This window comes from Callithrix jacchus, chromosome 1, assembly GCF_049354715.1.
Source record: "Callithrix jacchus isolate 240 chromosome 1, calJac240_pri, whole genome shotgun sequence".
NCBI classification, from domain to species: domain Eukaryota; kingdom Metazoa; phylum Chordata; class Mammalia; order Primates; family Cebidae; genus Callithrix; species Callithrix jacchus.
The window spans coordinates 11,876,798-11,902,693 of NC_133502.1; the positions used below are offsets into that span (position 1 = coordinate 11,876,798).

Consider the following 25,896-nt stretch of genomic DNA (forward strand, 5'->3'; position numbering starts at 1 on the left):
GCCCTTGTAAGAGAAATATACACACCATCTTTGAAGTGGTCTTGTCGAAAAAAAAATTGAACTTGAATCAGGTCATGCTTCTAACAAACTTGTCCATGTACAAGAAATATGGACAATAGTGGAATATATTGTGACATCATGGGGTAGCAATCTACAAAATCCAAACTTTGAGAACCTCTGTAGGACAAATAGATTTCTTCAACAAATTTAAGTTGCAGGGAAGCAAAAAGAGATGGAAAGAAGCAATTGCAACAAAAGCAAAAATTGACAAGCAGGGTCTAATTACACTTCAAAGCTTCTGCCCGCAAAAGAGTAAACAGACAACCTACAGAATGGGAGAAAATATTTGCAAACTATCCATCTGACAAAGGTCTAATATCCAGCATCTATAAAAAACTTAAACAGATTTACAAGAGAAAAACAGCTCTACTAAAAATCGGGCAAAGGACATGAACAGACACTTCTCAGAATGAAATAAAGCTCACTATCACTGGTCATTAGAGAAATGCAAATGAAAACCACAGTGAGATACCATCTAATGCTAGTCACAATGGCTTAAAAAGTCAAAAAACAACAGAAGCTGGCAAGATTGTGGAGAAAAAAGGAATGCTTTTACATTGTTGGTGGGAGTGCAAATTAGTTCAACCATTGTGGAAAGTAGTATGGAGATTCCTCAAAGAGCTAAAAGCAGAACTACCGTTTGACCCAACAGTCCCATTACTGAGTATATGCTCAGATTAATATAAATCATTCTACCATAAGACATAGGCACATGAATGTTCATCACAGCACCATTCACAATAGGAAAGACATGGAATTAATCCAAATGCCCATCAATGACAGAATGGATAAGGAAAATGGGGTACATATTCACAGTGAATATGCCACCATAAAAATGAATGAGATCATGTCCTTTGAGGGAACATGGATGGAGACCATTATCCTTAGCAAACTAATGTAGGAACAGAAAACCAAATACTGCATGTTTCAGTTACAGTGGGAGCTAAATGATAAAAACTTATGAACATAAAGAAGAAAACAACAGATACTGGGGTCTACTTGAGTGGGGAGGGTGGGAGGAGGGAGAGGAGCAGAAAATATAACTATTGGGTACTGTGCTTAATACCTGAGTGATGAAATATTAATAATATTTGCAACAAACCTGCATGACACATGTTTACCTATGTAACAAGCTGTCACATGTACCCCTGAACCTAAAAGTTAAAAATAAATAGATTAAAAAAATACAAAATGAAAAGACACAGAAAGTCTGTAGAGTATAAGAAACCAGGAGACTTATCAACAAGTCATAATGTGTGCTCCTTGTTTTGGAACCCAACTCAAACAATTGTGTTTTTAAAAAGATCATTTACAGGACAATTCAACACTGAGTGATGATATCAAGGATTTTTTGATTTTGGGAGGGCTGTGATTTCGGTATTGTGGTTATCATTGTAAAGGGGAGGCGATATATTTTAGAGATATGTAACTACATGTTTACTGATGGAGTGTTATGGTATCTGGGAATTTCTAAACAATTATGTGGGTTGAGGAAATAAGTTGAGGTGGATAGGGCACAAGATTGACCATGAATTAATACTTTTGAGACTGAATATTGGACACAGGGGAGTATATTATATTATACTTTTGAACCTTTTATATGTTTGGAATATTTTTATAAGTATAAAATAATAAAGAATATAAAATTAGTTTGCGTTAAAATTGGGTAGCATGAATGGAGTTTTTTGGCGATTCAATGGGCCTTCTTCTCTGTGATGAGGGCTGACTTTGGGCTCCATGTTGATTGGTGGGGGCTTTAAACTGGCCAACTTCATTTGAGGGTGTTTGAGATATGCACTGCTTGTTCAAATGCCAAAAGAAAGAGGGACTACTTCTGCCCTGGAACCATAAACTGTATTGGTAAATTCTTTGCAGAGTAGATCTCATGCTTTCTCTTGGGGCAAGTGCCTTGGTTGTCCATCTAGCTGTGAGGGTGGGAAGTGTTCTTAAAAAAGCCTTTCTGTAAGTTAGCCTGATTACTATTCTGCAGCACACTGGGGATATTTTCTACTTGAGATCTCTTATGTTGGAGTGAATCTCTCTGTTTCTAAGTATCATTCCTATCAGATGCCCACAGAATGGCTTTGTTCTTACTCTTTGGGAGACAGGAATGCGTCTTCATAGGTGGGGAGTAAAGAATAGGGAAGATTGTAATCACTCCCTAGGAAAAGACACCTCTGCCTCATTGAGCACATGTCTGATGAAATTAAAATGAATGCTGGATCTTTCATTTAGATTATTGAAAGTTATTGAGCAGATTTTATATAAAAGAATATTTTCAAAAGCTGAATTATATTGGCATTGGGCCAAATACTAAGAAATGGAGAGTTATAACACAAACACTAACATTCACCAAAACAGCACAGAGAATCTCAGAATTTTAAATAAGTCATCAAGAACCAGGTTTGAACAGTGAAATTTTTAGACTGGGAAATGCCAAACTTCACCAAGTAGTAAAAAACTAAAATGGTACGAAGTTAAATGGTGAATATCTCTCAAAATAGTGGGTATAAAAGAGAGTTGAGTGTGAGTGTGCCCTGGCCAAAGTACCTTTAAAACAAGAAATCCAGACTATATTTTCCACAGCTAGAACCCCATTTAATATGGGTTCTGTTACCACTGTAACTAAACTCTATGCTTTTCAGTCTGTTTGTTGCAAACCAGCATTATCTTTATAATTCCCATTGAAGTTTCTGATAATGCCATGTTTTCACTCCTTGAGCTCATCACCTTAGACTCATTCATTTATCTAGACATCCATTCACCATGTATTTATCAGTGCCTGTAAACTACCAAGCTCTGTGCTAAGTGCTGGGCCTACTGTGGGGAACAAGATAAATATGGTTCCTGTATTCACAAAGTTAATAGTCTTGCAAAGATCGTTCATGGCATCTTCTCTTGTGGGCCAATGAACGGGAGATAATACACAAGTTAATCTCTTGTGTATTATCACCTGTTACTTAGCGTCTCTAAAACACTACTCACTACAGTCTGTCTTGAATTGTACTTATAAGTCTATCTCTTCCATTAGATTAGGAATAGCAATCATTTGTTATGTAATTATTTCCCACTTTTTATATCTTTATATGTTTTGTGTTTCCTGTTTTATTTTATTTATTTAGAGACGATGTCTCACTCCGTCTCCTGGGTTGGAGTTTAATGGTACTATCTTGGCCCACTGCAACTTACACCTCCCAGACTCAAACAATTCTTCTGCCTCAGCCTCCTGAGTAGCTGGGACTACAGGGATGCACCACAACATCCAGCTAACTTTTGTATTTTTTGGTAGAGACAGGGTTTCGCTATCTTGGTCAGACTGGTCTCAACTACCTTACCTCAAGTGATCCATCTGCCTCAGCCTCCCAAAATGCTGGGATAACAGGCGTGAGCTACCATGCCTGGCCTGTGTTTCCTGCTTTTAGGATGTAATTGTGTAATTTCCCAACTATGCAGACACACACACACACACACACACACGGGCACGCGTGCACCCTCGCGTGCCAACCAACTAAACTCATGTTCATTGGTCAGGGGCTCTAAAGGAGATGACCAAATGCCTGCAGCTATACTTTTGCTCTTTGAGTCTGCGGATTGATGCCTTTCTCCATATTAGTCAGCTTTTTCTACTAGGAAGAGAATGGAAATTACACATGCTTCCCTCTGATCCTAGGAATTATTGTAAGAAGACTTCCATTTCAATTGCAACTTTTTGTTGTTCTTGTTGCTTTTGAAAAGAAAAAAAGTTGCTTTTATTCATAAAACTTTAGAGATTTTTACTAGAAAGACAGCAAAATAAGAAAAAGCTAATGTTTAATAAATCTTTCAGCTGTTTTTAATATCAAAAGAATCTTGAAAACAATGAGATTAATTGTTTCATAGTAAATATTTGACAGAAAAAACAATAAGAATGATTGAGTACTTGCATGTACCTGGCACTGTGTCAAGTCTTGTTTATGGAATAACTTACTTAGTTCTAACAACAATTCTATGGGCAGGTACCTTTGCTATTTCTATTTTACAGCAGATTAAGACTCTGAGGCTTAAAGCCATTAAATAAGTTGTTCATAGCTACCAAATGGTGAGACTGAGATTTGAACCAAAGACAATTGTGTTAAAGTAACAAATATAGTCCATCAATTTCTGCCTTCCTTCCCTCCTTCCTTATCCTTTTTTCTTTATTAATGTGGATAACTTATAAAGAGCAATAGGGAATAAAAATTTATGACTACATTGGTATGGTACAATAGAGAGCTAATTTACCACAACAGATTTAATTTTTATAAAATAACATTTTGCTTAAGGTAAGAATATTAATGTTCTATTATCACATGCATTGGTTATTTAGGAAACAGTAGTGGCTGACTAATTTTTTTTTTTTTGAGATGGAGTCTTGCTCTGTCTCCCGGGCTGGAGTGCAGTGATCTCAGCTCACTGCAACCTCCGCCTTCCAGGTTCAAGTGATTCTTCTGCCTCAGCCTCCTAAGTAGCTGGAACTACAGGCACGTCCCACCATGCCTGGTTAATTTTTGTTTCAGTAGAGACGGGGTTTCACCATATTGGCCAGGCTGGTCTCAAACTCCTGACCTCTTGATCCATCTGCCTTGACCTCCCAAAGTGCCGGGATTACAGGCGTGAGCCACTGTGCCTGGCCGAGGCTAATTTAAGTTGTTTAAATTTACTCTGCATGTAGTAGAGAAATACTTTGTCTTATTACATAAGTTACTCAATATAACCGAATTTAGCAATTTTATCTTCTAGGATATTTGATACTAGATTAGAAAAATTATTCCTACTTAAAATATTTTTCCCCCAAACTTTCAACTGTGAGAAACTTCAGAGGAATGTTTCCTCAGAAAAAAAGCAATGGGTCTTCAAATGTATACACATTGATATTTTCTACCCCAAGTCATTTACATTGACATGTTTTAGCTATTGCGTCGTGCTCTTAAAATGTCAAATGCAATTATCATAGTTAGCAATGACTGGAAAAACTTTGCTCCAAATATTTTCCTGAGGAAAGGAGAGGTTTTTTTCTGCCTCATTTGAGCTCAGTGGCCAGCAGCTTCCTGGGTCTCTAGCTGTGCTGCAGGCCTCTCAGGGCCCGGCCCTGGTGGAGTTGCAGATGGTCTGCTTTCCAGAGCTCCTGCTGGGGTCTCTGTCTTAGAGCTTCGACTGGGAAAGCTGATCCCAGGATGGAGGATGCTTGCTTCCATTTCAGAACTCTGTGACTGCCCAACATGCTCCTAAAACAGAATCCACCTTCATGAGATCTTTTAGACTGAGCATGTTTGGGAGTCGGCTAGAACCCCCGCCCCTTCAAAGCTGTTTCTCTAGACTAAAAAGAGCCTCTTAATTTATACCCACACCTCTGTCCTGGTTTGTTTCAATTTATCTTTTTTTTTTTCCCCTCACTGCAGGATATTGTAGAATATTTACTTGATGATTTTTACCCAGTAGTTAGTTTTACTTAATAATATTAGAGGTTTAGTAATTTCTGGCTTTAAAAGCCTATGCACCTCTACCCTATTTTGTTTTATCTGCCCCGTAAGTTAGGAGAAATTTGTCAGGTGAGAAATGACAGCCTCGAAAAAGTTCAGGGACTCATGAAATGACATAACTAGTTGGCAAAGGAATCAGAACATCAGACAGAGTTCGTGACTATTGGTCCACGCCTCTTGAGACTAGACCATGCTGTTCATATAAAACATTCCCAAAATAGCACTTTCTATAAAGTCCTCTCTTACATTAATTTGAGTTTCTGGGACCTTGCCATATTGTCAACCCTTGACCTTTGCTGAAATAATATTGAACCCTGCAATTCATTTTGACTTCTGGGGCACAGTGATTCCAGCAGTTGCTAAAAGTACGCTGGGCCATAAAGGCAATGTCTTAATGATTTAACACAAGAATCTTTTATTTCTAAAATAACTCTGCTCACTAATGTGATCAGGGAGCTCAATTTCACTTTGACAGAGGTTTCAAAATAGAACTTCATGAGGGAAAACTGCAATTAGATATTCATGGGTAATATTCTTAAGTTGGTGAAGTAGAATGTTAATGAAGAGGAGTATCGATTTTATTTTAGTTTAATTATACTACATTTGATGTATTTGCTGCAGATTAAAAATAACTACATATTGTCGTTACTTGGCCTTTCTTCTTATTCAGTACCTGTTATGAATAAAGGCATAGAATTCTTTGCAATCGGCAGCAGACATAACATCAAATGTAATATACCTGTTGTGAATAAGCAAATAAAATCCTTAACAAAATTCCTTGTACTAATACTTAGTTGCAAAATAATGTCATGTTCTCACCTTCTTATTTCTGAAGCACCTCTTCTGAACAAAAGACTTCTATGAGATTCAAGTAAAATAGAATATCAGAAAAATAGCCTAGTCACTCACATCTAAATTGTTATCTTCCTTTTCAGAGTCTTCTGCAATTTCTTTCTTTGTCCAAGTATTTGGTGATCAAGGATTTCCATTTTGTGGAGGACAGCTGTTGTCAGTAGCCTCCTCCTGGTTGAATGAAGGAAGTGATAGAAACTGTTTGAGAGCTGATTCTAGATGGCAGTGGAAACTAACATGGGACATGTCCCTGTTGTTTTTCTGTTACCAAATGTTGTGGATAGCAGCAATCATTTTGATAACCTCCATTTTCTTGGAAAAATGACTGAATTGAAAATATAAGCTTGGAAATCACAGAGCGTGATGTTAAAGCTTTTGGTGGGGGGGAAAACTTGTATAAAAGTTGATTTTTCTTCTCCTTTACTGTTATCTAAACATATACCTTTATGTTTGGTAAGAAAGGCTGAACTGAATTGAAACGTTGATTTCCACGAGGATCCCACACCTTGAGAGACTTAGATGCTGAAGGTGGAAGAAAATTTGGGATGATCTTCATTTTGTTCAGTGTGCCTTAGGGGAAATTGCTATGGGTACCTGGAGATGTTTTTCAACTCTTCCTTCCAGTATTTAAGAGTTATATATTATCCCCCATCCCCTTTTAATTATAACCTTATCATAAAACATCTACTTTTTCCCTTTCAGTTTGAGACCCAGACAGATGTTGTTCAGGGTTCCATTATTCTGTCCATGGCCACATCATAAAAATACCTTCCTCTAAAGGAAGTTCTTACCCGTGCTACAGTATGGATGAACCTTGAGGACATTATGCTGAATGAAATAAGCCAGTTACAAAAAGACAGATACTGAATGATTCCACTTATACCTGGAATAGTTAAATTCATGGAGACAGAAAATGGTGGTTTCCAGGAGCTGGAGGAAGGGAAAATGGGGAAGGAGTTAGTGTTTAATGGGCATGAAGTTTCAGTTTTGTAAGATGAAAAGAGTTCTGGTGATAAATGTTAGTGATGGCTATGTAACAATGCAAATATAATTAATGCCACTGAATTTTGTACACTTAGGAATGGTTAAGATGGTAAGATTTATTTATGTGTATTTTACCACAATTAAAAATATTTTTTTAAAAATCTCCTACCTATGTAACAGACATGCATGTTCTACACAGGCACCCCAAAACTTAAAGTATATTAATAAGAAGAAAAATAAAGTCTCTTTTCATCATGCTATCTGTTGTACCTGGATTTCCCCCTCCCCAACTCAATTACCTCACTTTTTCTTATTACCTGTATTTTTTTCCTCCCCAGCTCAATTATCTCCTTTTTTGTAATTATTACTTACAAAACATTCACTCAGGTTCTCTAATGTAAAATTTGCATCCTTTTCTTTCTTCTCACACATCCAGTCCATCCCTGAGTTTTGGCAACTTTACCCCCAGAATATATCTGTACTGTATCTGGCCCTAGACTATGTCCTTTCCCCCGTGGCAATATCCTGACTGGGCTTCAATCATGTCCTTTCTAGCCTTTCTCCTGGTTCTCTTTCTGCTTGAAATGTTTTTTCCTCCATATTTCACTAAGCGGGCCCTCTCATATTTCAGGACTTCCTGTAAAAGTCCTAGCTCAAAGAGGGCCTCTGTCACCCTGTTTTAACACGTCTTTTCCCCCTTGTCCCTACCTCCACCTCAGTTATTTTCAGTCTCACCCCGTTTATATTCTGTAGCATGTTTACCACATTGTGCCTTTTTCTTGTTCAATTGATTATTGATTTTCTTCTCCAGGGGAACACAAACTCTATGAGGGTAAGAATCTCATCATCTTCCCTGCTATCCCCCCAGGGCCCAAGCACAAGGCAGTGAACGTGGTAGATACTCAGTGAATTTACTGAACAAAAATATCTATCTTTTCTCATTTTCACAATTTACAAATAATTTCTATAAGTGTCTTAGACTTACTACAGAATTCGTCATGAGATTGTAAAAACATGGATCTGAAGAAATTATGTATTTGTAGTTTGTTTCAAATGTATTTAAAATATATGATCTTAGTAACTCATAATAAAAATGAGAAATTGTGCTGTAAAAGAAGCAATCTCAAGTCAGCCATTTACCTTTGAATGTCACAGAATGCTAGGTTTGCCCGTCACATAGCTGTATTGAGTTTTTCTGTGAAATTGAGGTAATAAAACTTGGTCCCATCTACTTTGGAGTAGTTATAAAGACAGACTGTTTTTCTCCTTATTGTTTGTAGAGTACTTTAATATATATAAGCTACTTTCTTATTTATGCCTCATAGCAATCAAGTGAAGTAGGTATGACTATCTGCCCTTTATAGAAGAAAAACTTCATTTCCAAGCTCTCAGACCTAGTGAGTGGCAGGGTGAGGCCCCAGCCGAGGCCCTTTGCCTGCACACTTGTTTTTCTGTCTTCTGCAGGATGCTTCCTCCTCACTGTGCCACAGCTGAGGGCAGAGACCATCTCATACATTCTAAAGTGCTATGAAAACACACTCTTGTCATTGTGGTTTTTGATCAAAAAGAGTTTTACCTATATAAGTTTACTGCATTTTTTCCTGTTATTTGTCTAAATGCTTAGCCAATATACAAAATACACAAATATACATTCCATATAATTTTTTTTTCAGTAGTAGTGGTTCAATTACAAAATTTTATATTTTGCTTGAATGTAGTGAGAGAGAAAATAAAGTGTTCTAAATTTCATCCTGTGTCTGCTTGCCTTAGATGATCATGCTTTTGGTAATGGGAGGTCATTTACCATAGGATGTATGCAATGGGAAACATTTATTCACATGTATGGAGCCTACCTGCTCCTCCCAAATTGGGCAGAGGTGCTAAAAAAAGCAGAGTAAGTCTAAATAAGTTACATATTGTATGTTTGTGTGTATGTGTGGATATGTATGTATGTGTGTGTATATATAAACACATATATATGTTTATATAAACAGTACATATTTATGTGTATGTATAGTATATGTATATACATACACACAGATATTTATGTATAAATACATTTATATGCATATATGTGTATATGTATATTATAAACATATATATAGTTTTTTCCTCCTGAAAATGAGCAAACTGGCTACTTTTCTTAAGGCATCACCATTCGTATATGCATGAAAACAGACGGGGTCTTCCGAAGTGTCTTCCCTTTGTGAAAAATGAAAGAAGAAAGGAGAGGTGATGCAGAGCACAAAGCATACATGCTCCGTCATCTACAGTGCAGCCTGAGAAAGGTGGACCTCTTGGGATTTCATTAGCATTTGCCCTACCACGTCTCCTCTACTGGCAGGAATTCTGGAAGAGACTGCATTTTATTGAACGCTTCTTTAACCTGCCTTTGGTATCCTTTCTCCTGCTGAGACTTTTGGCACAAGTTTAAACTTTGACTTTACATTGTTATGCACTCAGTGTTTGTTCTGTGGATGAATCTGGAAAGTTTGATGTGATTCAAAGTAATGTGTGGATACCTTTCCACTAAGGAGACCTTTGTGTGTGGGCATAAAACACCCCAGGACTTAAAGCTTCATCAAAAGATATTTGAAAATCCAAGTAAATTGTGTACATCAGGGTCACTATTTTCCACTATTTTTTACTCTGTGGGCAAAGGCGTAGAATGCTTCTCAGAGGAAGCCTATGATATTTTTCCTCTGCATGTTCCTTCACATATCTGTTTCTAATCAGACTCTGATAGATAAGTCTCTTTTTCTGTTCTTAGCTCTGTGTGTGAGTACTCATAACTCTCAGCGTGGGTTTTTTGCCTTTATTCACAGTGGACTGATGGAGCATTTCTTATTTTATTGTCCTTCAGGTGCCACCAGTGATGATACTAGCCTCGAGGGCAGATGTGATTGAAGAAGCCACTGTATGATTAACAGTTTCTGCGACGTAATTTGCTACAAAAACTGTTTCTTGCTTTGTGGCCCAGGGCTCTCTTAGCTATGATCAGATCTGATTTGCTGGGGGCCCAGGCTTTCATTCTCACAATCTGTCCAATACGGTCGCCACGAGTGAGGCATCCTAACACATGTTCTCTGCTTCAGCATTTTGCAGGTAAAAAGCACACTCTTTGAGGCTGGACTTCAGTGTGCCTTTGTAAAACTTCTGGTACTTGTCTGCATTCTGTTTACTTTGCAGCAACTTCTGTGATACCACATATCTATCCCACATCTGGTTAGAACATCTTTACAGCTGAGAATACCACTTCCAAGCTGATCAAATAATTAACAACAGATAGCTGCCATTTACAGAGGACCTGCTAAGTGCCATGCATCTTTCCTATGCTATCACATTTATTTTGTTGCCAGGAGGTAAGGTATTATTTTCTTTAGTAAAAGGCGAAAGATTTATACGATCTGAAGAGAAACCATTTTCATTTTACAGATGAGGATCTTGAGACTTAGAATGTGAAGCAATTTGCCCCAGGTTTCCCAGTTAGTGAGTGGCACAGCCAGTTCAGAGCCCAGGCCTCTGTGACTCCAAAGCCCATGTTTTACTTGATGTGACCCCATGGTTTCATATTAGATCATAGAATAGGTTCTGGTAGTTGAATGTTGGCTGTAGACTCTTAGTGAAGTGTGGCTCAGTGACTCTAGGGCCAGTTTTCTTTTTCTTTCTATCTTCTTCTTCTACTTTTTTTTTTTTTGAGATGGAATTTTGTTCTTTTTGCCCAAGCTAGAGTGCAACGGTGCGATCTCGGCTCACCGCAACCTCTGCCTCCCGGGTTCAGTGATTCTTTTGCTGCAGCCTCCCGAGTAGCTGGAATTACAGGCACGTGCCACCACACCCAGTTAATTTTGTATTTCATAGAGGCAGGGTTTCTCCATGTTCATCAGGCTGGTCTCAAACTCCCAACCTCAGGTGATCCGCCTGCCTCGGCCTCCCAAAGTGTTGGGATTACAGGCGTGAGTCACCACACCCTGCCTATGGCCAGTTTTCAAGGCTCTAAATGTATTATTTATGGCAGATCCTAAACATTCTGACATGTGGACTTGACACAGGGAACAATCCTTTGATTGGTTGGCCAATGCCATGTTGGTGTTCCATTCTGTCTGCCCTCCTGCTGAAACACGTGTTAGCCTTTCTGACTTTGCTGGCAACTTCTTTATCTGTCCAGCAGCTGTCTAAGAATTTTCTACCCAAGGAGCAGAATTCAGTGGTAACTTCTTTTTCTCCATTGATAATGAATGACTTTAAATGAGTCTCCTTAAGGAGAGGTTGGTGTCTATGTTGGTCCTCTTCTGGCACTTGTCAAAATTTAGCCATTCAAGTTCCAAACATGTTGTTTTTAGAGTAGTGCTGGTCGTATACATAATTACTTGTATACTGGTATACAAAACAGGCATATGTTTATTTTCCGGTGTGTTCCTCTTTCCCATATAGCACCACCGGGTCATGAGAGTGTTGCATCTGGCCCTCATCCCTGGAATATCACTTAAATACTATCACAAGTGATGCTTGCTATAAAGTACTGTGTTTTATTTAACAAACATTAGAGAACTTGACATAGTATGGTATCTAGGTGTATTGCCTATAGTTGAGTAAGAATGATGTTTATAGTGATTTTTAGATAAAGTCGAATATTAGTTTTAATTATAATTTATATGTAACTTTTTTTTGGTTTCAAAATTAGGCCAGGCATGGATGGTGGCTCATGCCTGTAATCCCAACGCTTTGGGAGGCCAAGCTGGAGGATCTCTTGAGGCCAGGAGTTCAAGACCAGCCTGAGTAACATAGTGAGACCTCCATCCCTACAAAAACAAACAAACAAACAAAATTAAACTTTCTAGAAAAGTGAATAAAATCTCGATCAACTTCCTTAATCTTTTTGAGTCATTTTCCTCATCAGTAAAACAGAGATAATATACCTGCTTCCTCACTTAGGTATTTATTGTTAATAGAGGGGAATATATAAAAAGTGCCTTGGATGCTGCTTGGCATTTGAATCCTCAAAATGGCATTTCTCTTTTCTTATAAACTGTGAGTCATTGCAAAGTAATTCTTAACCAATTTTCTTTGCATTTGTTTATCATTATAGTTCTTAATGTGTAATTGTTATTATTATTTAGATGATTGCATTGGGGATATTTATTGTCCATAATTAGAAAAGTTGACTGAAAAATGTGAATATGAGTGTCTAGGTTACTTGTATGCTAATATAAAAGCTTTTTCCCAATATACTATTTCATATTTCATTTAATTTTTGACACAAATATTAAGATCAATATTGTCACATCATAGAAAATATGTTTTATACTGTTTTATTTGAAGGAATCATTTTAATTAAGCAAGAATGAAAAATACATTTCAGTTCATTTTTCTTCATCTATAATTTTCTATAAATAAAATTTCATGACTTGATGAAATCTATAGGAATTATAAGACTAAAAGAAATGAAAATTGATTATTTTCGTTATCATTATTTTAATTTTAATTCTCTTTTTTATTTATAGTTTTATTGAGTTTTCTTTCAAAGAAGCTTATGAAGTGTAATCTTAAAATAAAAACTTAAAACAGAGCTTGTGAGTAGGGGCTAAATACCCCACAGGTTGGGGAAATAAGTCATGGAGGTTGTAATAGAGTCAACAAGAGCAGATTCAAATTGAATTACATTTAATCATGAATATAAATTCCTGTATTATTCAGCCATTAATTTTCAGTTGGACACTTTCCAGTAGGTGAGGTAAAAATGACATTCTCTTTGCTGGGACTTCCTTCTAGCCTGGATCTAGGATGCAGGGCTTGGATGCAGGGCTATCTCTCAACAGAGTTATTTGACATGGAATTTATCTGTGAGATCCTTATATTGAGGTTTACACTTTCTCCTTTTCATCCCCGAGGCATTTAGTGTCTTCTGGGGGTTTAAGAATCAGTCAACATTCGCTGTAGAAATAACTGTCAAATCCCAATGGCTTACCCCCAAAAAATTTTTCTTCTTGTTGATGTTACTTGTGGTTGTGAATTGGTTGTGGCTTTTGTCCAGGCTGCAGGATGGCTGGGGATCAGATCTTTCTGGACCCTAGACTGAAAGGAGCCACTCCTATCTGGGACTTCTCGTTGCCGTGGGCATGAACCCAAGAGACTAAATCAGCTACATGATCAGATGTAAAGTCAGGGCATCATGTTTGCTCACAGGGCTTTGGCTGAAACCAATCACATGGCCAATTCCACAGGGTGCAGGGTAGGGCAGAGACAGGAAAGAATGTTTGTGAGCAGTAGTGCAACCCACCCCACATTGACTCAGATCTTCTGAATCTACTTACATGCTAGGGAAGAAATAAGATGGTAAAAATTCGTAATATATTGTAAATTCCCTCACCTGGCATTTATTGAACCATATAGTAGGCTGTAAATGTTGAAAAGATAAATGACCCAAAGTTGATGTCCAGTGGAAACTTATGTAGTGTTTTATAGGATCACATGTATTTTGCAAGTGACTATAACATATCCATCCATTCATTTGTTAACGTGTACAATAAATACTTAGAAGCATTTACTGTGTTGCAGATACTGATCTAGGTGCCAGCTCCTTTGCCTTCTTATTGGGTCTTTGCCTAGGCATTCTCCTTCAGTTCCCTGGTTTCAGTTACCATGTGTATGGTGGTGACTGAACCCATTCTCAGTGCAGTCTCTATCCTGAGCTGCATATTAACTATCTTCCACAGGGATACGTGTACTTTTATTGGTTTATACCTCTCTAGTACTTGATACTGAAATCGAACTTCTTGCACCTCCCCAAATTACTCTTCCAATGAGATCCTCACTCACTCATACAATGAGTTATTCATTCATTCATTCACAACATGCAACAAATATTTACTGACTCCTTACCATATGCTAGGTGCTGCTCAAGGTGTTGGAGATAAAGCAATGAACAAAACAAGCTTCTTCCTTTCCTGAAGCTTACATTTCAAAAATAGGGAGTGAGCAGAAAGCAGGTACCAAATAGCAAAGGGAAATAAAACAAAATAACTAGATTGTTAGGGTAGGCCTCTTGAGGAGAGATGGCATTTCAGTATGGACCTGAATGGAAAGAAGAAACCGGGAATGTGAAGAGCTGGAGAAATTCTACTTCTGGTACAGGGAGCATCTGGTGAAAATGGCTGAAGGTGGGCCAGTCGGGCTGAGTGACACAAAGCTAGATGGGATTGGAGAGGTGGCCAGGACCCAGACATGATAGGCTGTGAAGGCTGCAATCAGTGTGGTCCAAGTGTGATGGGAAGCTGTTTGTGTGGCTCCATCATCAAGCCAGAAGCCTGGTCGTCATTCTTGGTTCTTGTTTCTCCCTCATTCTTATGTCTAATTAATCTTTGTGACTTTCTGTTTTCCAAAAACTTCTCAGTTTCACCCACTTCTGTGCATTCCCACTGCTACTTCCTCAGTCCATGCCATCATCATTCATGACTGCTTCTGACTGGTCTTTCTGCCTCTAGACTTGCCCGCTTCCAACCTGGTCTCTACCTCACTGCCAGAGTGATCTTTCTAAAATGTACCTTTGATCAAGTCAATTCCAGTGTGAAGACATTGAGTGCTTCCAATTGCCTCGTGCTCCAACCTCTCACATCTTTGCTGCACATACACACAGGAGCACGGTCCTACTGTGCTTTAATCCTTGTAGTTCTCTGAATGTATCACAGTCTCTCTCACTTCTGTGACTAGGAATGCTTAGTTTTTATGCATTCTGTTTCTTCTCCATTCCTGCACCTGGATAACTTCAATCACTCCTTCAAGGCCTAGACTAGTGTTTTTCTTCCCTAGCAACCCAGTCTGGGTTAATTACCTCTCTTATGTGCACTTACTGCCTCTTGTGTTGTTCTTTCCTATTTTAGCATCACTCTGTATTTTACTCATCTGTCTTTCTCATCATGGTGTGAGCTGTGTGTCTTATTTACTCTCCTATCTGAGAAGCCTAACACAGTACACTAGTACTAGTGGATGTTTAAAAATTTTTTTCGATTGAATGAATATATACATATTATTCAAATGGCCAAAGATGTAAAGAAAGATCTTTTTCTCTATGGGTCAGCCAATGCTTTGTAAATAAATCGTGCTGCGTAAAGGCTAGCTGAATTAAGTAAAGTGGGAGAATAGAACATAAACCGCTTCTTGAAACATAAGTAGGGTTAGGCATATGGAAAGACAAAGACTGCATCCTTTCAAGTCAGAGAGTACAGGCAGCTTAGTGCAGTGGAGAGAACATTGAGCCGCACAACACCAGAGTTTAACTCTTGTTACTCACTGAAAGACTTTGGCCAAGTAATTTACCCAGTGCATACTCAGGAGCCAGAGACCTGGGTTCAAATGTGACCCTGGTGTTTATTAATTATGGCCCTGGGCAAATTACTACTCCTTGAAGGATCGCTGTGAGGATTAAAGGAGAAAACAAAAGTGCTTAGAAAAGTGCCTGGTAAATATTATTACTCTTGTTATTAGTGCTCAAATACAGATATGAATATTTTCAAGGGATATAATGTTGACCAAATTTGATAATTTTTTTTCTATTGTAGATACTAATTTTACTTTATTTTAGATTCAAGGGGTACATGTGCCTGTTTGTTACATGGATATATTGCACGCTGTTGGGGATGGACTTCTAGTATACCTAATACCCAAATAGTGAACATTGTATCTGATAGATCCTTTTTCAAACTTTTCCCCTCTACTACCCTCCCCGCTTTGGGGTCCCCCATGCCCATCATTTCCATCTTTATGTTCATGTGCACTCATCATTTAGTCCCCCCTTGTAAGTGAGAACTTGTAGTATTTGGTTTTCTGTTTTTCATTCTTTTTTATGGCTATGTATCTTCCATGGGCTCTACGCACCACATTTTCTTTATCCAGTTAACCATTGACGGACATTTAGGTTGGTTCCAGGTTGGTTCTGTGACTTTGTCGTTGTGAACAGTGCTGCAATGAACATATGTGTACTAGTGTCTTTTTCATATGAAGATTTATTCTCCTTTGGGTAGATACTCAATAATGGGATTACTGGATAGAATATGATATTTCTTAAAAGGCATGATGGACAGTAAATTAGTATAGAAATATATTAAATTAGAATGAGTATAAAGTTGGGAAAAAGTGAAAAATTGTGCAATATAAGGACAGGTTGAAGGAAAGAGTTTTTCTGAGCTCTCCGAGAAGTATTATTACACTCAAGAGTCTTCTGAGAGGTCTTGGAGTGTCTGTCAGCCTCCTTGATTGCTGCTGTTCCTCTCTCAGTAAATTGCAGAGCTGCCAAGTCCATTACTTCCTTGATGCCAGCCCTATCTCTAGCACTTTCTCTGATCCTTCTGATGGCATTGGCTCCAGGTTTCTGTTCAAAGACAGATGAGAGAAATCAAGGCTGCTGAATTTCAGAGATCTCTCTTTTTAGGTTTTAGGTGGGATATGATGAATCCAGGGGATTTTCCCCACCTCTATCTTGTTCCTGAACAAAACTGGTCATGTTTTTACTGCTGGAGTAGTATCATCTTCTCAAAGCCGAAAGAAATAGGAAGGAACATGGCTTGACAGTTCAATTCCATTCCATCAGCACTTTCAGCTCCCACTGCGTACTTGATTCTGTATTACTTGGGGATGTCATTAAGGCTGAGTAAATAACAAAATGGGGAAGAAGTGGTTGAGTAAAGGCAGAGGAGAAGAAAAGGGAAGGGGGCCTTGGTGTAGGCTTTCTAAGAGAGCTGTGAAACATGATGGGGGAAGCTAAGGATATGCTGAACTTTCAGTGATCAATTTAAAGAGGTCAGAGACTGTGTTGTGGATATGTCTTAAATATTTAGGGTGATATTGATTATGGGCACGCTCTTCAAAACTGGAGCAGATGTTACAGATTAAAAAAAATCGAGAGGAGAAAAAGAGAGGAAGTGGGGGCTGAAAACAATAATGATCTAGCCTTTGACTTAAAAATTGGCAGTTGCTTCGATAATATCTGAGTGTACATTGCCTAAGTGTGCAGGATATTTAGAAAGTGGAGTAGCGAAGTTTCTTATGGGATTTCATTAAGCCCCTTTCTAGCCATCTTATTATTTTGTAAATTGAATCAACTCTTTCAGGCCACCAGAGCTAATTAATACTTTGGTAATCTGCTACTTCATTAAGTGGAACTCCTTGAGGAACCCAGGAAGCTTCCAAATGTGCATTCTAGGAATAAGTCTGTTGCTTTTCAGTAATAATAACAAAGACACAGTTATTAGACATTTACAATGGGTTAAATAAACACTGTGATCCAAGCTTTGTGGAATTCTCTTTTAATCTGCACAATAATCCTGTGTGTAGAAGACATTTTCCTCAGCCCATTCTCAAAGCCCTGGGCTCCCTTACTTGCTGCCATTCCACATATTGCAGTTGTTTTCCTGGCATTCTCATTTCATTATATACATGATATTGGGAAACCAGGAGGACACAAAAATCTGCTTGCAGGAAATGCATGTGTCTTCCTAAGCCTGACTGCCAGGAAGCTAAACCAAAGATCCACAGGTAAAATAGACAGAATGCATTTGAAGATATTTAGCCGTGGCCTCTGAACTTTTAACGTAATTCCTTTAGATGAATTACCGTCAATTAGAAATTCAGGGAGGTATGGAGGTCTCTATTTTCTAGATTTATCTTGGTACCCAGAAAATTCATAGTTTTAAAAATTAAAACAGTTAAAAATTATTTTTTCCCAGCTTTATTGGAATATAACTGTCAAAATGATATATGTTTAACATACATGATGTGATATCTTGATACACGTACACATTGTGAGGTGATTACCATCATCAAACTAATTAACACATCTGCCACCTCACATAATGTTTTTTTGTGTGTGGAGCAGAGGGTACCTTAGCAAGTCTCAGGTATACATTATTACTAATTATAGTTACCACACTGTACATTTGATCTCCAGAACTTATTCATCTTGTAACTGAAAATCTGTATCCTTTGACCAAATCCCCCTCCTCTGTTTTACTCACCCTCCAGCCTCTGACAACCACCTTTCTACTCTGCTCCTATTAGTGTGACTTCTTTAGACTCATATCGTTATGTTCCTCATATTTCTTTTAACTCCCTTTAGTGTTTCTTATAACAGTTATCTATTATTTCTATTAGGTAAATTGATCCCCTTTCCAAACTTTAATTAACATTTTGTTATTGATTAGACTTAGAGGTTATGTGCTGCTCATGGAATTAATGTGAATATGATTTTTAATGGCTATTTTAAAATGCAATTTTATTGATTTCAGATATAAAACCATTACTCCTTTCAAGAGAGCAATATGTTGGGGGGAATGATGCTTTCACTGTTACTAGTTCAAGATTTGTCTGCTAGTTTCAAGGATTTTCTTTTCTGAAATGTCAAAACTAAAAAGGGTAACAAAAATAACATTAACAGACCCACGTAGGAAATTATATTACTTGGGGATGTCAAATGATGGAACATGTTTTTTTGCAGACTTCCCTCCTTCCTGAAAATAGCAATGAGTAACAGAGAAAATCTTTAATGCCATCTTTGAGCTTTTGCTTGATAAAAGGAACTACTATATAGCTTCGAAGGTTTAAAAAGAAACACTCTTTACAGAAATATTTTATCCTTTCCAGAGCATCTTCTCATCTCTGTGCATAAGCACGGTCCCAGTGGCATGCTTAATCCATCTTCACAGCCCTACATATCTTCAAGTGTGTGCATAAATTGTGTCAGGAAGGAACTGCGACCTGATCGTGAATAACTGCAAACAACAACTCTGTGTGGGACTCTGTTGTTTGATGTAAACACAGCCCTGGGTGATCACTCTGCACTTTGTCTTTTAGGGTTATAAAGATGGGTGTGAGCTCCTCACCTTGGTAGCCAACACCCTGCACTCAGTAGCAAGCATTTGCTGTAGAGCCAGTACCTGAGAAGCACTGCTTGGCTATTTCCCTAAATTATCATCTACTTCCATTCACTCCAAATGTTCACAGATGACAGAAAGTAATTCAGACCCCTTTGTGCCTCAGTTTCCTTGTTTGCCAAACAGGGATATCCTTGTGTATCCCTCACATAAAGTTATTATGTGAGTAAGTGAAATGAAAGCATAGAGAGCATCTTGAACAGTACCTGGCATGTAATAAAATATGCACTTGATAAATGTTAGTTTACAACATTTTTTTTTCCTGCTCTTAAGAGTAAGCTTGAGTTCATAAATCCCAGAAACCAAATGATTTCTTTCTATTTTAGGTCTGCTTTTACTTATGTGATTTTTCCTCAAGTGTAAGGCATCATTTTGTACTCTTACAGTATGTTCCTGAGAGCACAGATGTGAGTAAAAGTGAAGAGTGATTTAGTATGAAGTGTTGTGCTGGGTCTGTACATCAACTGCTTCCTCTCTGCCACCGGCTGAGGCAGCCACCGCTGGGAGCCCATAGGATTCTTGGCGCCTGCCTTCCACCCTCCTACTCAAATCTCTCTTCTTATCTGGTCTCTGCTATTCTTGTTGCTTCGGTTTCATAGCTGGTTTGAGCCCCTTGGCCTCACCTATTTGGATTGTAACCCATGTGTATAATCTGTTGGGATTTTGGAGGGTATCTTCCAAGTGTCTCCCCGCAGCGTGTATCCTCTGCTCTCTACTTTTTGAAAGGTCAGTCAGACAGGAGGGGAAAGGTACTGTGTTGACAGAAATCCCCACAGCAACCCTATGCTGTGGATATTTAGTGTTTTCTGGACAGTTGATATAAAGCAGCATAGAGAGAATGAATAACTTCTCAAGGCCATGGGACGGATGAATGCTTTGGTGTGCCTTGAGGAGCATTCCGATGATGGTCGGTGACTTTGGTAACTGTGTAGCTTGGAGTAGGGGCCTAAGAAGACATGAGTGTGCAGTGCTCCCCTGTAGCATGCTGGTGTCACTGGAAGGAAAGTGTGGTAGGTGGGGTAGCAATCACAGAGGGACCTTTCTGAAGAGCCTCACCAGTGACATATAGTTGGCTTCTGTCCTCCTTTTTGTTACAGGACCCCAATATTTAGCTACTGATATTGCCATTGGAGGCAGACAGTTTTACTCAGCTGCAGCTCTGTCCATGGCATCTGCTGATCCACTCACAGCATTTGTTTTTCAGAGTTAGGAAGTGCCTTCCATGCTCCAAAATGCAACTTTCTTACCAGTGTTTCTGCACCATCTTGAGGTTTATATTTCTGGCTCTGTTATTCTTTCTCTGTGTGACCTCCAGATGGAACTATGTGATTCACAGAGGACTGCCTCATTGTCAATGACATGACAGGGGATTGAAATGCATTTGATAGATAGATGATAGAACTTTTCTTTAGATTTTAGGGCTAAAGTACATCTGTATTAATCCATTTTTACACTGTTGATAAATACATACCAGAGACTGGGAAGAAAAAGAGGTTTAATTGGACTTACAGTTCCACATGGCTGAGGAGGCTTAGAATCATAGTGGCAGCGAAAGAAAATGAGAGGAAAGCAAAAGCAGAACCCCCTGATAAACTCATCAGATCTCATAAGACTTATTCACTGTCACAAGAATAGAATGGGAAAATCCAGCCCTTATGATTCAGTTACCTCCTTCTGTATTCCTCCCACAACATGTGGGAATTCTGGGAGTTATAATTCAAGTTGAGATTGGAATGCGGACATGGCCAAACCATATCATTCCCCCCTGGTCCCTCCAAATCTCATGTCCTCACATTTCAAAACCAATCGTGCCTTCCCAGTAGTCCCCCAAAGTCTTAACTCATTTTGACATTAACCCAAAAGTCCAAAGTCTCAGAGACAAGGCAAGTCCCTTCCACTTGTAAGCCCATAAAATTGAAAGCAAGCTAGCTACTTCTAAGATACAATGGGGGTGGGGGTATAGCTCTTAAATAAATACAGCCTTCTAAATGGGAGTAATTGGCCAAAACAAAGGGGTTACAAGACCCATACAAGTCCAAAATCTAGCAGGGCAGTCAAAATTTAAAGCTCCAAAATGATCGCCAGATTTCATGGGCTGTTATTGAGTGTCTGTGGCATTTCCAGGTACACAATGCAAACTACTGGTGGATCTACCATTCTGGGGACTGGAGGACAGTGGCCCTCTTCTCACAGCTCTACTAGACAGTGCCCCAGTAGGGACTCTGTATGGGGGCTGTGACCCCACATTTCCCTTCCGCACTGCCCTAACCAGTTCTCCATGAGGGCCCCATCTCTGCAGCAGACTTTTGCCTGGGCATCCCGGTGTTTCCATACATCTTCTGAAATTTGGGCAGAGGTTCCCAAACCTCATTTCTTGACTTCTTTGTACCCACAAGCTCAACACCTTGTAGAAGCTGCTGAGGTATGGGGCTTCCAACCTCTGAAGCCACAGCCTGAGGTATGTGTTATCCCCTTTCAGCATGGCTGGAGCAGCTGGGACATAGGACACCAAGTCTCTAGGCTGTGCACAGTGCGGGGACCCTGGGTCCGGCCCACGAAATCACTTTTTATCCTGGGACTCTGGGCCTGTGATGGGAGGGGCTGCCAAGAAGGCCTCTGACATGGCCTGGAGACATTTTCCCCAGGGTCTTAGGGATTAACAATAGGCTCCTTGCAACTCATGCAAATTTCTGCAGCCGGCTCCCCAGAAAATAGGTTTCTCTTTTCTGTCGCATAGTTAGGCTGCAAATTTTCCAAACTTTTAATGCTCTGCTTCCCTTATAAAACTAAATATCTTAAACAGTACCCAAGTCATCTCTTGAATGCTTTGCTGCTCAGAAATTTTTTCTAGCAGATATACTACATCATCTTTCTCACATTCAAAGTTCCACAGTTCTCTAGGGCAGGGGCAAAACGCCACCTGTCTCTTTGCTAAAACCTAACAAGAGTCACCTTTACTGCAGTTCCCAAAAGTTTCTCATCTCTATCTGAGACCACCTCAGCTTGGACCTTATTGTCCATACTGCTATCAGCATTTTGGGCAAACCCATTAAACAAGTCTCTGGGAAGTTCCACACTTTCCCACATTTTCCTCTTCTGAGCCCTCCAAACTGTTCTAACCTCTGCCTGTTACCCAGCTACAAAGCCTCTTCCACATTTTCAGGCATCTTTACAGCAATGCCCCACTCTCCTGGTGCCAATTTACTCTATTAGTCCACTTTCATGCTGCTGATAAAGACATATCTGAGACCGAGAAGAAAAAGAGGTTTAATTGGACTTACAGTTCCACATGGCTGGGGAGGCCTCAGAATCCTGGTGTCGGCAAGAGAAAATGAGAGAGAAGCAAAAGCTTAAGCCCCTGATAAACCCGTCAGATCTTGTGAGACTTACTCACTATCATGAGAATAGCATGTGAAAGACCAGCCTCCATGATTCAATTACCTCCCCCTGGATCCCTCCCACAACTTGTGGGAAATCTGGGAGCTACAATTCAAGTTGAAATTTTAATGGGGACATAGGCAAACCATATCAACATCTTAACACTAGCATTATATAAATGAATGGGCTTTATGGAGTTAAAATAGTTCTTTGGCAACCTGCCATTGTATTCTCCATGTACACTATGGAACAATTATCGTGAAGGTGAGATTTTGTATATATGATATTAGATTGCTTTACTTAAAAAAAAGAGCAACCACAGAGTATGTCTTGATAGTTACCGATTTTCCTCTAGGACTTCAATTATATTAATTTAGAAATTAATTGTAAGCTTGCTGGCTGAAACTTAGTAGGCCATTATGTAGCCCAGTGCACTAAATTCATTTTAATAACTGAGTATTAGTTATAAAGAAATGAGAACCATTAAATATATATTGATTTTTAATGGGGGGGGTGTTCTGATTTCTGCATTGCTTCTATGTCTTTCATTTCATTTTTAATTTTAAAAGCTAGACTATTCTTGTTCTAAGACAAGGCCAAGGCTCCGGCAAATTGTAACATACTTTATTTTAAAATTTGACCTGAATTGTAGAAGATAAGGCCTACCAAGAAACAACCCATTTACAATCTTATTCATTTTTTTAGCTAAAGAAAAGTCTAGGACAGTTAGCCAGTGTCATAGTCAAAGGACATGCAGTTTCTGGCATCATATGTTTTTTTTTATGTAGCTTGCTAGCAGGGCAAATGAGAATACGATTAAAATTAAACTTTCTCAGAGTAGCCACCAGCCTTGGTGGCAGACTTCTAGGCTCTTTTTAGGAACATAAAAATAATTCTGACACTGAAAATGAATTACATCCGCATTTCAAGTCTCCAAATAGAATGTCTTCAAGAACTATAGGCCATACTTAGTTCTAAATAAATATTTAAAATGAACTTCCCTTACGATAAAGTATCAGAACTGAAATTTGCAAAGATCCTTCAGCTCTGGTCCCAATATTTCAAAAATGTCTGCCATATTTGGGAGCGGAACCAAAAAGTGGGCTTAACCACTGGAATTCTAATAGATAGTCAATTCTGCAATGGCTGCCCATTTCACTCACAGTAGTATCTCATACCCGACAGTGGTTCTCGAGGCCCACATGATACAGCTCCCTTATTTTTTTTTTTATCACTCTCCCCTACTTCCTTGACTTGGGCATCTTTGCTGTTTCGACAGGCCTGGCATTCTCCTGCCTTAGGACTTTGCACTGGCAGTTCCCTCTGCCTGGAAGGTTCCTCTCTTAAGTATTTTACATGGTTAATTCCCATAAGTCCTTTTTGCGCTCAAATATTGTACTCTTATAAGGCCTACCTTGACTATCTTATCCTATCTAAAGTTGCAACTTGGCCATCTTTCCTCTTCTCTCCCTAGGCCATGGCATACCTAGTCCTCCTTACTCTGCTTTAGTATTTCATTTTGCCACATTTTATAACTATATTATTTTTTCCCATTTGTTATATCTCTTGATTTTGGGTGTTTTCCCCCAAACTACTTGAGCACAAGAATTTTTGTTTTGCTCACTACTATACCTCAAGTACTTAGAACAGTGCCCAGCTATACAGTGGATGACTACAGAATGTACATGACATCATATTCAGATTGCCTCTCATTTCAAATTCCTCCCACTTTAGATTTTGTCGAATACATGATTTGACTTTGCCTCTGGACTGTAACCCTCTTTCATCCCTAGCCTGATCCCATCATCCCATTTTTGTGCATGCTCTAGTGCCACCGTTGGACCTGTCAGGACAGAGCCCAGGCTAGAAAACTTACGGCTGTGAGTTCATGGCAGGTGGCCATGGTATTCTGCCTGGTTATCACTGAGATTAGAGACACAGTTGATAAACGACAGCCTGCCAGGCATCTATTACCACATCCCAGCTGTGCATGGGAATGGGTGTGCATCCTGTAGACGGCTGTATGCAGATGCACCTGTCTCACTCTGAGCTATGGCATGTCTCAGAATTTCTGACGATAGGGGTTAAATGGATGGATCAATTTGGGACCTGACTTAAGTGGTGAAATTCCTCACCCCAAAGAAAGCTCGGCCTACAAAATGTGCAAAATGGCATCATCAGAATTTCAGATGAGAGCTGATCTGCTTTCCAATTAGCTTCCATTTCAAATTTCTAAATTCCTTGCATGAGGGAAGCCATCCTAGATTAGGCTGGTTGGAATAATGATACCTTCCACCCCAGGTTTCTGTGACTAATATTGGTCTTTACTTGTGAAGGCCACAAAAACTTTAACAAAATAGCAACATTAAAAAATTGGCATCGAAAGTAAAAAGTCATTATTTTTTCATGGAGAGTTATGTTTTTTGCCATTGCATGAATGATGCTACATTAGAATTTCATTCCTGTTGAATTGGATCCCTTCCAGTGCTCAAGGTATGTGGCTCTAAGAACCATATGATATGTGGTGTTAGCACTCTTCTTAGAGTGTAAGCTTTAAATCTACATAGAAGGATTCTAAATAATGAGCTCAAGATTCTCTGTATCCTCTGCTTTTATAATGTTCAGCAAGTACCATGTGAGAATTATATGAATTGATGAGGATGGATATTTAATATTTATTAGGTAATAAGAGTATCACAGTTTTATTACATTTTTCAATATGAAATATATTTCCCTTGGTATATTTATTGAACTTATTAGTGTTGCTGATGTAGAAAAATACTTGTTTGTATCTTGTATGTATATGTGTGTATATGAAATAGATTATTTGTGCCAAATATTGGATGCTTATATCAAAGGAACTGGGCTCTTAAAATTAAGAATTTGCATATTGTGAAATAAAATGAAACATTTAGTCAAAATTAAAATTGTGATGAGTTGGAACATCCAAACCATCTTAATATAGATCTGTTTTAAAATAAGCACTCCAAGATTAACACCTGCATATTGCTGACTACCATGATACATTGCAGTGGCTATAAAAAATTATTCCATCCCCTAAATCTTCTTTTTAATGTCTTTTAAAAAATGAATTGATCTGACACCAATGAAACTTTTTGTAATGAATCACACCAGATAACTGCATTTTAATGCCTTGATGCCCTGTGAAATGATTAGGGGGGTAAAGGGGAAATGTATTT

The 25,896-nt window shown here is 38.7% G+C and overlaps 1 protein-coding gene and 1 long non-coding RNA gene across 2 annotated transcripts in view; one reads left to right on the forward strand and one right to left on the reverse strand.

Moving 5' to 3' along the window:
• HS6ST3 (heparan sulfate 6-O-sulfotransferase 3) overlaps window positions 1-25,896 on the forward strand; it is a 750,318-nt gene that overhangs the window by 84,658 nt on the left and 639,764 nt on the right. The window lies entirely within an intron of this gene.
• LOC103789439 (uncharacterized) lies at window positions 13,048-22,654 on the reverse strand. Its single transcript, XR_004734537.2, has 2 exons — window positions 22,600-22,654; window positions 13,048-17,036 (listed from the first exon to the last, which is right to left on the reverse strand). It is a non-coding gene; the product is annotated as an uncharacterized LOC103789439 (long non-coding RNA).